This window comes from Crotalus tigris, unplaced genomic scaffold (genome assembly GCF_016545835.1).
Source record: "Crotalus tigris isolate CLP2741 ecotype Arizona unplaced genomic scaffold, ASM1654583v1 scf7180000017536.10889498, whole genome shotgun sequence".
In the NCBI taxonomy this organism is placed as follows: Eukaryota; Metazoa; Chordata; class Lepidosauria; order Squamata; family Viperidae; genus Crotalus; species Crotalus tigris.
In genome coordinates this window covers 3,448,682-3,463,476 of record NW_024096460.1, presented here as the reverse complement: position 1 = coordinate 3,463,476, position 14,795 = coordinate 3,448,682, and the positions used below count along the sequence as shown (strand labels likewise).

Genomic DNA, 14,795 nt, shown 5'->3' with positions numbered 1-14,795 from the left:
TATATTTGACAGGATGCATTCCCAATAACTCCTTCAAATTTGTAATAAGTTTCACTGAATCATCTACGAAGATTTTATTTGAAATTTTCTAGTTAGCTAACAAGCTTACTCATAAAAAATTGCATTCATCTGAAAATATTAGTTAACAAAGTATTCAGACTTGATTTTATTTTGGGCAGGCTAGACTGCTGTGGACATATTCTTCAATTATTTTTCTATCTCCTTTACTATCAGCAGTTGTTCATTCTCAAAGAAAATTTTGTTGGACGACTTGTTCTTTTATGCAGAATTGAAAATGAATGTCAAGAAAAGTATCTGCTTGTGACAGGGAAACTTTAGGAAAAGCACAGAGTGTAATGAATTTAAGAATCATGACTATTATCAAAGCTGATATACAATACAACAATCTTACACATGGCAGCTATCCAGGGCAAAAATGACCTAAAGTATAACAATATCAGGCAATGCCAATGAGATGTCAAATTATGAGACAAAATTCAACACTACTATTTCAAAAATGGTTCAGTCTTGATTTTGAAAATCAAAGGTGTAATTTTTCTTTCAGCTATATTTACAGAAGCACACACATTGTATGCAATTCATCAGTGAATAGCTTAGCTGAATTCTAAAACAAAACAGGTAAGTGTTCTGTGAAATTTTAATTTTCCAATACATCTTGCTTGGTTTGTTTAGGACTGTACTGCATTCTAGCCAGGTTTTATTCTCTGTCTCTTGAAATGTGCACTTTGTTGTTAACAGGCTATCAAGTTAGGGTTTAAATTGTTCCCAATCCAGTTCAACAATATGGCCTGGTTGGGGAGAATCAGAGATATGAGCTTCAAGATCAGGGTGGTTTTGTTCAGTTAAGATGCCAACTTTTAAGAGGCAAATGAACTAATAACACCAATGCTTCTGAATGACAAATAACCCCAGCCTTTGTTGTCTTCTACATATATTTGACTGTAATCCCAAAATGTTCTGCTGTCATGGTCATTGATAAATTGGGATTGAAATTCAATATATTTGCAGGACAGCTGAGATTTATAAGATTGGAAAAGTTGAATTTCTGTAGCCTGTGACACAGAAACTTAGTGGTCTGGTTAAAATTGTAGCCCTTTTAAGATCCAAACACAGAGAACGTGGAAAACCAGGAGACTGTGAGTTCTAGTTTCATTTAGTCATTAAAGCCAACTGGGTGACCTTGGGCCAGTCATTCTCTCTCATCCCAAATGAGCAATCAGGTCTGTTGTTGTGGGGAAAATAGGAGGAAGAAGGAATATTAGGCATATTCACCATCTGAAAGGTGGGATAAATAAATAAATAAATAAAATGAGGTATTCAGGCTTTGAAATAGATGACTTATTGAAAATTTCAAGTTCCTGAAGCTTAAAAACTGTGCAAATATACTAAAGGAGGATTCTATTTATATTTTTATGGCTTTAAAAAATATTTTATATTATTCATAGAGCTAAGCTCCTTTTCAGTGAATGACTAGGAAGTATACGTAACAGACATGTGAGCTAATTAACAGCAGCCACCTCCTTATCAATTTTAGTTTTATTATTTCTTTTTATGTCTCTCTATAAGGAGAGGGGAATGGGTATTTTCAGGACAAATGATTGCCAGATGGATCATATAAAGCAGTATAGAGTGTCATATCTAACCTTATATATCATTCAAAAGCCACCATGAAATCATAGCACAAAGCTCTTAAAGTATTTTTAGCATTAACTGTTCAATTTTATCCTTTCTATAATCCTATTTTAATGAAAAATATTTTATTTTAGAACCGGTTTCCTGCTCAGAAATTAGATCTATATGTATCAGCACAGGAATTCAGAACAGCTAGGGAAATCTTAAGATTGCTCTTTTTATTTTTTTATATACCTGTCTTTTGGATAAAACTTCAGTACAGTATAATTTATAATAGCCCAAATCTATTAATGTGGTTTAACTGTGTAACTAAAACAATGAGCTGTACTATTGTAGTCCAAAGTACTGTATGCCGAGAACCATTACCCACAATGTTATATATGGGAAAAAATTGTGTAAAGGTAAGGTGGCCCTAAAATTTCTGTTTACAATAATTCTCTTCCTCCACTGGCCCCCATTCATATGCTGAAACAATATTTATTTTTCAGACTTATTCTTTTAAGGCAGAGTATTCTTTTAGGGCCAAATTTAGTGGGAACGATACCTGTCCCAGGTTGGACCTGTGACACATACTCTCTGTTTTCTAATAGCTTTCTGTCATCTAATTCCTGAGATGGTGGCCATCAATCATCCTAAAGCAGGAATGCATCGGCATATACAATTAGCCTTCCAGATTTAAGCATGACAACGATCATTTTAATAGAATTTTAATTCATGGCATACATTAAACACATAGTTTCTTTCCCCATGACATTAAACATTGGGGCTTTGCCCACGGTTTGAGGATGGTATCCTATCCTGAAACTATAGTGTGTACATTTCTGCCTCGACAATTAGACTTATTATTGTTGGTTACACAGCCAGATATTTAAACTGGATTTCACATTTTTGTCCACCTATTGAATCCTTTCTAAGGGTCTATTGAATTTAATAGAGTCTGTATGTGGTTACAAAATATAACACTATATTAAAATAATTAAAACAAAACAAAATAGCCCAGGCTAAAAAACAGCCCTTAAAACAAAGCATGACAGCTAATCTCAGATATCAGGTCTGGGATGAAAGCCAGATCTAAAGGGATCTGGGAACCCTTTTAATGAGAGGGCATCATTTTTCTAGTGGAATGCTGTTAGAGAGGGAGGCCATGACAGAGAATACAGATAATTAAATGCATTTCCTTATAATAAAATGTAGTATTGTAGGGGGGGGGAAAGAAGTCAAAGAAGCAAAGTCTCTTAATCTTTATTCCTATTTTAGATAATTTGGGCCAATCACTGTCTCAGCCCAAGCCACCTCACAGGTTATTGTTGTGAGGAAATGAGGACCAGTAGGGTGCATTGAATGTATTTGCTACTTTGAGTTATTTGTAAAATAATAAAGGCAAGAAAATAAAATAAAAAGTAAATTAAAGTAAAAAAGTAAAATAAAATAAAATAAAATAAATAATAAATAAAATAAAATAGTTAAATGTAGAAGAGACTCAGGTATCAGAGGAACCTTTCAATGCTCCAAATCTGCAGAGAACAGGTACAAACCTACCCGCCATTTTTTTCTTCTTGACTCAGCTGGGAGTTCTGAAGAGGAATTATGTGGAAAACCTTTCACAGCAGGTAACAATTGAGGAACCAAAAATTACACTAATTTCAATAACATGTTTTAATGCAAAGATTTAGGGCCCAGACTCAAGGAAACTGTGATAGAAATGTCTAGCACTTATTTATCAGTAAATTAGGAGGAAATCTTGAACATGTATATTGCTGGCAAGCTTTTTGCAGCCTGTGCTACTTATTTATAAGCTAAACTATTAATGAATTTCTCTCCTATCTTTTGGTTGTTTAGGTCTAAGAATCATCCCATTAATTACTGGGCCTTTCAGAAAGTTGTCAGATTGTGCTTACATTTAAATTGCTCCACATAATTAGGGATTTTGATTTATTAGCACCAGATTGCATGGAAAAATGTTTTCAAGCCAGTGAAAGAAAGACAGCTTTCATTCATTTCTGCAGAACTGGTGAAAATTGGAGAAAAGGTTTTACCTCCCAAAGGACAATCAAGCTTCTAGTGTAGAAAGATATTCTTATTCCATAGATTCTATTTCTACTCTGACATTATGGTATTCTGCTTTTTCTAAAAAGAAAAAGAGTTGCATAAAATTAGATTTAGGGATATTATAATTTGACAGTATGAGAATAATAACTTCTTTGTGAGGTTATCATCTTATTCTGAGGCTAAACTAAACTAAACTAAAATAAAACAGAAATCTAGGAAAGATAGTAAGTAAGTAAGTAAGTAAGTAAATAAATAAATAAATACAGCTTGCTTTACGAGATTTTTATCAAAACTGCATTAAAATAGGGTACAAATGGCCTTTTCATATTTGTAAGCCATCCAGAGTATATTGGAGTGGACAGCAGCAATAAATTTAAATACATAAATAATAACAATAACAATTGTTCTTAATTCTCTAGTCTACAACATTTGTGGGATACAAATTGGGTGAATATTTTATCTAAAGTTCTTCATGAGAAGGATGAATTCTTCAACAGTTTCTCAAGTGATGGACTTACATTTAGCTATTACTGCAGTGCTTACTGAAAATCTCCAAGGGAAGGATCAGGAAAAAAAAATATCAGAAGGTAGCTTGGCAAGCCAAGGAACCTATAGACCAAGTCTATAGACAAATGAAAGGATAGCAGGATGGAAGGCTGAGTCAACCTTGAGCTGGTCGGGATTAAACTGCTGGCAATTAGCAGAGTTAGCCTGCCATATTGCATTCTAACCAAAGCGCCACCACAACTTTATATATGTATCTCATAACTCAAATACACCACTGTTCACATTTAACAATTTTCTGAAAATAGCCTTTCATTCGAAAGGTTCTCTAAAACAAGTTGTTTTGTATCAAATTAATGCAGGAGGATTTCTCTTGAAGCAAAAAGCTAGCTAAGGAACAGAACTCATGCAGCATTTGCCAAAATCTCAGCCTAAGGCAAAACAAACCCTCTCAGTTGTGAAATCACACAACTCTGAAATTGCCTTCAATTTATCTTTCTCTGAAGAATTCAGTCCCTAGTTGTTTATAAAATGAGATGTGGTGATATATGCTGTAAACGGACATACATTTTCCAGAACAGGAAGGAGAAATATAAAAGGAAATCGGATTCACACTAGAACACCACAAATCATTAAGAACAAAAAAAAAAATATGAAGTGCCTGAAAGTAGATATCTCATGTTTAGACCAGTCTGCACCTGTACATCTATTCAATGAGAAAATGCCAGTCTAAAGGTTTGTATGAAATCTGTGATTTCAATAATAAACTGCTTTCCCTGCTAAACAGTCATAAAGAATGTCAACATTATTGTATATATTTGAAGAGGAGTAGGTTTTTTTCCCCTGAACCATATTTTCATTCAATCTATCCATGAAATGGGAGGAAAATGTAATGCTATGATGATTTTCTGCTGCCACTAAAAAAAAATTGAAATATTTTTTCTTAAATAGAATTTGAAAGTCTGCATTTGTTTTATTTTCTCTTGTTTCCATGTTTTTCTTGACGTACCTTTAAACTCCTGATGATTTCAGGAAAGTTCTGGCTGCTATGAATTTAGTAGAACACATTCTGGTTTTGGTGCCTCTTTTCAAATTATTGATATACACTTGCATAGTCAAGGAAATCTTCCTATTTTCATCTCCATGTTTTGAGATGGAACCTGATGCTAAGGAGTACTTAGTCTGTACTTTATATTATGTATAACACTCTGTATTGTATTGTATGTAAAAGGTTTTAAAGTGTTAAGCAGTTGTGCAGTTTGTGCAAAAGCATTAAGCAGGTGTGCAAAAATGCTGTAAATTAAGAACACTTTCAGAAATAGAGTTGTTAATAATTTATTTTCATCAATTCACAAAATGGAAAGTAAAAGAACAGAAGAGAAATCCAAATCAAATCAATATTTGATGTGACCATCCTTTGTCTTCAAAACAAAAACAATTCTTACACAAAGTCAGGGATATTGTAGGATTAGAGTCAGGTGTATCATTAACCAATTATACCAAGCAGGTTCTAATGATTATCAATTTTGTATATAGGTTGAAACACAATCATTAACTGAAACAGAAACAGTTGTGTAGGAGGCTTAAAACTGGGGAACAGCCAAAGTCTGCTAGATGAGGTTGTGGAAGACAGTTTCATGTTATGGGTCACACACAGTGGTGGGATTCAAATATATGAACAACCAGTTGTCTGTGTGGATGCCGCTCCCAGAAGTCTATTCTGGGCCTGGGCAACAAAAAATTAGCTACCCGTTCTGCCGAACTGGTGCGAACTGGCTGAATCCCACCACTGGTCACACACCATGGAAAAACTGAGTACAGGAACAAGACACAAAGTAGTTATACTGCATCAGAAAGGTCTCAACCAGGCAAATATTTCAAGATGTGCTGGGATTTCAAGATGTGTTGTTCAAGCTGTTTTGAAGAAGGACAAAGAAACAGGAATGTTGTAAATGCAGTGATCAACCAAGAAATTTGCAACAGATGAAAGACACATCATGCCTACTTCCTTTTGACATTAGAAGATTTCCATCAGTGCCATGAACACAAACTGGCACAAAAAAAGTGGGACTCAGGTACATTGATCTTCTTTCCAGAGAAGTCTGGCCAGAAATGATCTTCATGAAAGAATTTTTGCAAAAGCCATGCCTCTGACATGGAAACAAGGCTAAGCAACTCAGCTATGCATGAAAACATAGAAACTGGAGTGCAGAAAAATGCCAGCATCAAAAGTTTTGACTGATGAGTCAAAATTTGAAATATTTGGCTGTAGCAGGAGGCAGCGCTTGCTGAAGGGCTAGAGACAGGTACAATAATGAGTGTCTGCAGGCAACAGTGAATCATAGTGAAAATTCTTTGCAAGTCTGGGGCTGCATTTCTGAAAATGGAATTGGAGATTTGGTTAGGGTCAATGGTGTCCTCAATGCTGAGAAATACAGGCAGGTACATATCCGTCATGCCATACCATCAGGAAGGCATGTGATTGGCCCCAAATTTATTCTGCAGCAGGACAATACAGTCAATGTTATTGAGAACTATCTTCAGCTTAAAGAAGAGCAAGAAGTCCTAGAAGTGATGGTTTGGCCACCACAGAGCTCTAATCTCAACGTTATCGAGTCTGTTTGGGATTAGCTAAAGAGACAGAAAGATTTGAGGCAGCCTACGTCCATAGAAAATCTGTGGTTAGTTCTTCAAGATGTTTGGAACAACCTTGAAGGAACCTTGCTAAGTTCCTTCAAAAATTGTGTAAGTGTATCTAGAAGAATTGATGCTGCGTTGAAGGCAAAGGGTAGTCACACCAAATATTGATTTGATTTGGATTTTTCTTCTGTTCATTTGCTTTCCATTTTGTTAATTGATAAAAATGAATGATTAATACTTCTATTTCTGAAAGCATTCTTAATTTACAGCAATTTTGCACAACTGCCTAGCACATTTGCACAGTACTGCATGTGCATTGCAAATATTCTTCAAATCCAGTTTCTGCCTCTTAGGGGTTTGAAACCTCCCTGTATACTTCTCTTCCAAATGGAAGAATAATGTACACTGATCTGAGGGGAAGATATGAAGTAGGATGAAGAAAAGGATACAGAGAACTAAGTGGCATTGTATCTGATAATATATCTCTATCTTGGTCACTGGTTACATTTTTTAGCATCAATATACCATATGTATACATATATGTATTTTTAGTTTTGAACAGATTGTTGACAACTGGATTTCCATAGTTGACTTTCAGCATATTCAACACTTCGCAGTCTCTTAAGTGGCAGTCTGTGGGTGGTCCACCTCTGTTTGTGTTTCTAGCCAAATGTGAAAAACAAACAACTTTTTATTTCACAGATTTTTGGACTTTAACCTTAACTACCTACCAGGATATAATCATCTACACGTTCCCAGTTGCCAGGACCTAAGCTATTAGATTACCCAGTGCTACAGATGGAAACAAACTAAGTTGTCTCTAGTGACTAATTTAATAGGCAACCTCAAAAAAAATATTGTTTGATTCAATTTATAATGATTTGTATCTACCGCATGGGGAAAATAGTCACACATCGTTTCTTTTATTGTATTAAGATTACAGGAAGAAGAACTACTTCCTTGTGGCTAGAAGGTCAGCTCTTGTTCCTTCTTAACAGCGTATTAAAGTAAACAAAAAAAATAACTTCACATTTTTAAAATGTATAGTATTATGAAACACTTTGTGTTTTGACATCATTCAAAGAGTACAAAGCTAAAGCTTATGGTACACAAGGCTGAGAAAGAATAAGATTTTGACTTACAAATGAAGAAGTGGAACCAAGAAGAACAGCAGATGTTATCCCTCCAAAAGTGTACAAAAGTTTAAATCCTATCACATAAAGGCTGAATATATAAAACCTTAATTCAGCAAATAAAATGATTATTTTCTCAGAAATCTGTTTTCTGAATTTATTTTTTTTTTTAAAAAAATATGCATGTAATGGCTGAACAAAAAGATTAGTTTTATTCCTCATTATAATAATGATCATCATTCTATTTTTTAAAGGAATAAGAGGATGAAAATCAATTTGCATGTTATGCCTTTTTTAAAAAAAAAAATCTGTTTTGTTACTTCAATCTGAAAGCCATGTAAATAACAGATATGTAACTTGGCTAAATGACAGCCAATTCTCCCATTCAGTTTCATGCAGTCTTTTCAGTCCCAAGTGGATTTTCCAACATGTTTGCAATGTCATAAAACTCCCTTGCTCAAAATTATGTAGTTCCAATTTGTTGTTCCCTAAGGGGCCATTAAGAGATGAGGGGCACTGGGTTAAACCCTGTTTTACTAGGCAACCTGGTTTGTGTTATAGAAATTTAGGACACATGAGATTTGGCTAGCAATTTATCTAATGGCGAAGGCAAAAAACATTTTTTAAAAAAAAAAAAAACCTTCAACTTCTACTATGCATTGTAACTGATTTTCTATAGCTTCTATTTGTCTTATCTATAAAAATCTACATGATTAAGTCATTGAGATTTTAACACTCTGCAGAAATAACATGTCAAAGCAGGAAAGAGACACACATTAGAATCTGAAAAACAAGAACTCCTGGAGGTCTTGGCTATCCGAATGGTTCCTAGTTTGTTGAAAAGAATTACTTCCGTTTCAAATAAATATGAAACTATATCCACGTAAAAGAAGTGGAAACATGCTATGTAGATTAATCCTTGGCCAGTAAGAATATCAAATAAGTGCAGCAGACATAAAAATTCCTTTTACCAGGAACAATGTTTTCAAATATATAGTTATCTCTAGCAAAAACTAGTATATTTTTCATATAGAAAGAGATGTGAAAAAGCATCTCTCCCCAAATGGAGGGATCATGCTAATTAAATTAAATACTATGCATTCCATTAGGCCAGATTGAATGTTTGGTCAGTATCTTTAATCAGCTAATTGACCAATAAAAAAGAAAATACTTTATCCAATGCAATAAATTAAACCCTCGAACTTAGCTAGTATATTGAAACGTGGCATTATCCATAAGCTATACAGGGTTCCTCAACATTGTATCTGATAAATAGGATTTATATCCAATAGAAATCCTTATAACTGTCAATCTAAAGAGCTGAAATAAGCTTCCTGAAGTGTAATTTAACATATATATTGAAAAGCAAAGTTAGTATAGAAGATTAAAATGATGTTCTCCATTTCATTTGGCACAATTATCAAGGTTCCAGTATAGTGGCTTGTTGAGAGCTGCTACAACAACAGCAAAACTAATAATAAATAGTAGCTACCTACTGTACTTTTCTATAACAAAAATATTTATTTATTTATTTATTTATTTATTTAATTTTATTTATATGCCACCCAATTCCAAGGGACTCAGGGCAGCGTACAAAATTAAAACAATAATCTAACAATAAAACAATAAAATAATACAATCATACAACATGTCCGATCATATCCCGCCCCCCCCCGGGGACATACACAAAATACACAATTTGTTTAACACTTCAATACTTATCAGCCAGCATAGGTTATAGCAGTGATGGCGAACCTTTTAGAGACCGAATACCCAAAACCTAGTCCTGCCCCCACTTCACCCCTGCCCCATCCCCACTCCTTCCCCCCATCCCCTGCCCCACCTGCCCACACCTGGGCCACACCATCTCCAGGGCCCACCACAGATCGCCCAGGCAGCCCAGCAGCGCTATGGCGGTCACGCCCTCTGCTTGTGCCCTGCAGCATCAGCTGTGCACAATGGGATGTGAGGGCAGAGTCTTGTCTACGCTGCCTGGCTGCCATGTCCTTGGCTGCGCTGCTCCGCGTGGACCACGCTCAGGGGCAACTCTCCTTCAAGGGGGGTGCTGGTGAGGAGGGGGTCACAAGGGGAGGTGAGGCTGGGGCAACGGCACATGTGCCCACAGAGAGGGCTCCGAGTGCTGCCTCTGGCACCCGTGTCATAGGTTCGCCACCACTGGGTTATAGCAAGGACTTTGGGGAGTTGTAGTCCAAAACCATCAGGCATACTCCATGTCCTATTTTGGCTCTAGAGAAATAACTGTATGCCTACAACTTTTAAAGAAAGCTGTTGATTTCATTTTGGTGGGAAAGTAACACAAAAACAATTTAAGTATTTCTGACAGTTAGGGAAAATTGATTTCTGTCTCTTTAAAATGTATGAAGTATGAATTATTATAAAAGTATAATAATTTGTCTTTTTCTGAATAAGTTTATATAGAATATTCTTATGAAGCAACAGTTATATTTATAGAAATACCACTCAAATCTATTATGCTGACATAATAACGCCTCATAAGGAAAGTTTATAACCTCTGCAGATTTTGCTTCACCAGAAGTAGAGAAAGAATGGAAGAATTATACATGATAATTCATGATATACAAATAGTTATATTTGTAGTAATACTCCTTGATTTAGAATATATTAAAAAGACAGAATTTATTATCTTAGAGAGAAGGGTAGCTTATAGCTTGGATAAAGGTTACAGATTATTTTCATTATTTTCAAATGTCTGAGGAATATCTAGTCATGATGACTGGATACTAGCTCTAGTATTAAGACAGTGTGCCTCTAATGCTAACTTTTGAAGAATATGAAAAGTCCTAGGAATTTTCCCATAAACTCATAGTTGGCTACTGTTAAGAGAGTTTATAGGGAAGCTGAGAAAGAGTGGAGGAGAAGGAGGCAAATAAATAAATAAACCAGAAAAAGCCAACAAGTCAACTGAAAACTTAATTCATAATGGAAATTTAGCCCTGGTGGAAAGAAATATGGGAAGAAGCATTGGAAATCATTCAGAGACTTCATCTAGCACATGAGCACTTGTGTCTATCACCAAACCCTTTCATCATATGTGTTCTTTAAATCAACAAACATAAAGTCAGCTTTCTTTTTGACAGTTATATTTTTCTCAGGTACCTATGGAGAGGCAAGAATCTGGTCTGTGCATCTTTGTTCAACATAATGGTGTGCCCACTCCCAAATTTTGTTCATAGACATTTCTCATACCATTTTATCAGAATTCTGCCAAATCCTTCCCTTAATACATTTCATAAGCTACTCCCTTGGTTGTTTCTGCCTATACTCATGCTAATGTTTCATTTCTATAGGGCAAGGGTGTCAAACTCACAATGTCACATGACGTGTCATGACGTATTGGGACTTTTTCACCATTGCCGGTAATGGGGTGGGCATGGTTTCGGCATGATGCATCCAGTCTGCGGGCCAGCAGTTTGACATGCCTACTTTAGATTCTTTCATTTCTCCTCCCTCTTTCTTTCATTTCCATGCTGCCATCCACACCAAACTCACATTACAAAAACATCAGAATACCTTCATCCAATTCTGTTACATGTTCCCACTTTGGCTTACTTGCATATTTATTTGCCTTTCATTCAATTTATTAATTCATCCATTTTACCATTTATTCTTCTTCCAGTAAAGTCACAATTTTCAATATGTCATGAAAATTACTAGATGACCTATAGATACTGACCTCCATCTCCTATCAAAGCTTTGATCAATCAAGGTTTTTGTCATCATCACTGTCAATCATTCAGTCATATACAACCCTCAGCTATTCTATGGATCAGCACTCTCCATGCCCCTCTATCTCGCACTGTCTCCTTCAGATCTGCCACGATCATTTTAGTGTCATCTTTTATAGTGTCCAGCTGGGTGGGTGCTAAGGCAGTCCCTTTTCATTTTTCCACTGATCACTCCCAGCATGATTGAATTTTTGAATGAGTCAGCTCTCATGACATAACCAAAGTTTGACAGCCTCTGTTTGGTGATTTTGGCTTCAAGTGATAATTTTGGTGAGATTCGGTCTAGGACTTCTTTGTTTGTTATTTTTGCAGTCTATGGGATACATAATAGTCACCTCCAGCACCACATTTCAAAGGCATCCACCCTTCTCTGTCTGCCTTTTTCAGAGTCCAAATTTCACAGTCATAAATAGCAATTGGAAAAATTATCGCGTTAATTAATTTGCATTTGGTTGTGAGGCCGATGTCTTTACTTTGCCAAATGCTATTCATGCCAGACATTGCAGTTCTTCCAAGTGCTATACGCTTTCGAATCTCAGGACTAGAGTCACCATTTTGGTTGATTTTAGAGGTCAGGAAGATGAATTCCTTTACCATTTTGATGGTGTCATTGTTATTCTGCACTCTAACCTGTGTGTTCTCTGAAGTTGTCATTATCTTTGTTTTCCTGATGTTAAGGTGTAGTTCAAATTTGACTTTCTGGATTAGCCACTCTCGAACCTCCGTGTTTTCTGTGAGCAATATTGCATCATCTGCATATTGGAGGTTGTTGGTATTCCTACCACCTATTTTAACCCCAATGGGTACATTCCTCCAAATGTGCATTTCTCATAACTATTAATGTATACATGTTAAATAGTATTATAGGGGGCAGGATGCAACCTTGTCAAATGCCTTTTCCAATTCTGAACCAGTAGCTGCCTGATTAGAATACAATGGCTAATGTACTGGAGGTGGTGTGGTGATATTCCCAGTTCTTTGAGGCATTTTCAGAATTTTCAATGGTCAACACATTGAAGGTTTCTATAAAGCACATATAGATGTGTTTTGATATTCCTTTGCTTGTTATATTTTTTACTTCTGGGCCCATATACAGTTGTTAATATTAAGAATAGTACAAGTGAGTTTGGGCATATTTTTGTCAGTAACAAATGTCACTAAAACCCAACTTAATCCCGTGTTCTCACACTATTCTGTACATGTTGGCCTCTCTGATCCTACTGTCCATATCCCGGCAACCTGGATATTTATGCAGTATATTAAGGATACTCCCAGAACACACTTGATAGTAGTGGAAATTTATCTTTGCTTGTCCAAAAGAGGAGCAGTTAAGATCTATTACTCATCTGTTGAGCATTTATAATCTTTTTTAAAAATGTATTGTTTAACAGAAGTAACAACAATAATAAAGTGAATTAAGAGATTATAAATTCACTACAGAAACTTGCAGCGTCAGCTCTCTAAGCCTCTAAAATTGAAAGGAAAACAATTGTTCTATTGTTACCAAATCAAATATGCCAATAAAGGGGAACTGGAAGAATTTAATTATAGCTGTTAAGGAAAACCACAAATCAATAATGTAGCTTATGAGGTAGTTTCTCTCATCCAGCATGAAATGAAATGACAAGACTGTGCAAGCCTACCAAAGGCACTGAATGTTACATACATCAATCATTATTTTTTAAAAAGCAAAATTATCTGATTCTTAACAATAAGGAAGTAGAGTAATAAAAAAGGTTTGTCTAAACAGGCTTTGAATAACATGATCCTGTTCCACAAATCTTTCAACAACACTGTAATGTGAAAAAAAAAATCAAGCAATTTTGGAGCAAAGCACGAGCTGAAAGCTAAACCGCAAACCTAGGAATTCTAATATTACAAGAATGTGTATGCCTGGGCATAATGGATGGAGGTGGACCTCTCTATGAAATGACAGTGATTCAAAATGATTTGGCTCAAAATCCTGTACATACTTACTTAAGAGTAAGTTCCTTGGAGTGATTTCTAAATAAGCATAGAATGGATGATGTTGTCATTACATATATGTTTGATGAGGATCTGAAAGTAATCATGTTGCTTCAGGATAACTGCATCTGATAAGGAATAGGAAAAAAACATGAAGAATGAGGCCCAAATGAAATCTCTTCCATTGCTTCTAAGAGGAACAAAGAAGGGCAACCTGTATATTTTTTGCAAGTATGACAATACTGTGCTCTCCAAAGTCATTCCAGGAAGTGTGACCAGCTCTTCCCATGAGTCATGCTTCCTGGAATGAAACACTGGCTTTTCATAAAACAAGTTTAACCCAATCAGCCCCGGAATAATTTATATCTCCTTACCTGTGCTTTTGGTAGCATGCAACCACAGACACTACCATTTTAGGAATACAGAATCTTCCTCCTCTTAAAATGCCTTATAGCCAATGAACCCTTATGCCTACTCAATATTGGCAAGTTTTCATGACATAATCAGGATCACCTTTTTCTCACTGGCCAAGCAGACAGTAACAGATGTAGCTGTCTGGTTCTGTCTGCCATGGTTACCGATTGCAATGGGGTTGTTTTATACGGGAGCTTGTCCTGGGTGTAGAAGTGTGTTCTTGCTGATTCTGGGATGACAATGTGGGGAGTGAGCATGTGCATGTGCTGACTCCAGAGAAGGGGTTGGTTAAATCAAGTGTTGTGCACTGAGTGTCTTGGTTTGAACTGTGAGCATTATGTTTCATTATCATTGTCAACCATTCAGTTGTGTCCGATCCTCAGCCGCTCTATGGGTCAGTACTCTCCATGCCCCTCTGTCTCGCACTGCCTCCTTCAGATTCTCCATGGTCATCCCAGTGTCATCTTTTATAGCGTCCAGCCAGTGATTACTAGGGCAGCCCTTTACAGTCACTCAATGTTCAATAGGTGTTCTGTGCTGTTGGATCTTGGTAGTCAGTTATGTAATGAAGGGCTTGCCTTTTTAATGATTCTTTGTTTTGAGAGCATCAGTCAGGTCAGTGTTTTTCAAATTTGACAACTTTAAGATGCGTGGGTTTCAATTTCTAGGC

General features: G+C 36.0%; 2 long non-coding RNA genes across 3 annotated transcripts in view; both read left to right on the top strand.

The window, feature by feature from the left end:
- The window catches only part of LOC120303358, a 104,671-nt gene that overhangs the window by 23,625 nt on the left and 66,251 nt on the right, over positions 1-14,795 (top strand). The window lies entirely within an intron of this gene.
- Positions 1-14,795, top strand: part of LOC120304018 — a 36,715-nt gene that overhangs the window by 18,955 nt on the left and 2,965 nt on the right. The window contains exon 2 of the long non-coding RNA XR_005555591.1: positions 566-639. This is a non-coding gene — a long non-coding RNA (uncharacterized LOC120304018). The remainder of the gene's footprint in view (positions 1-565; positions 640-14,795) is intronic.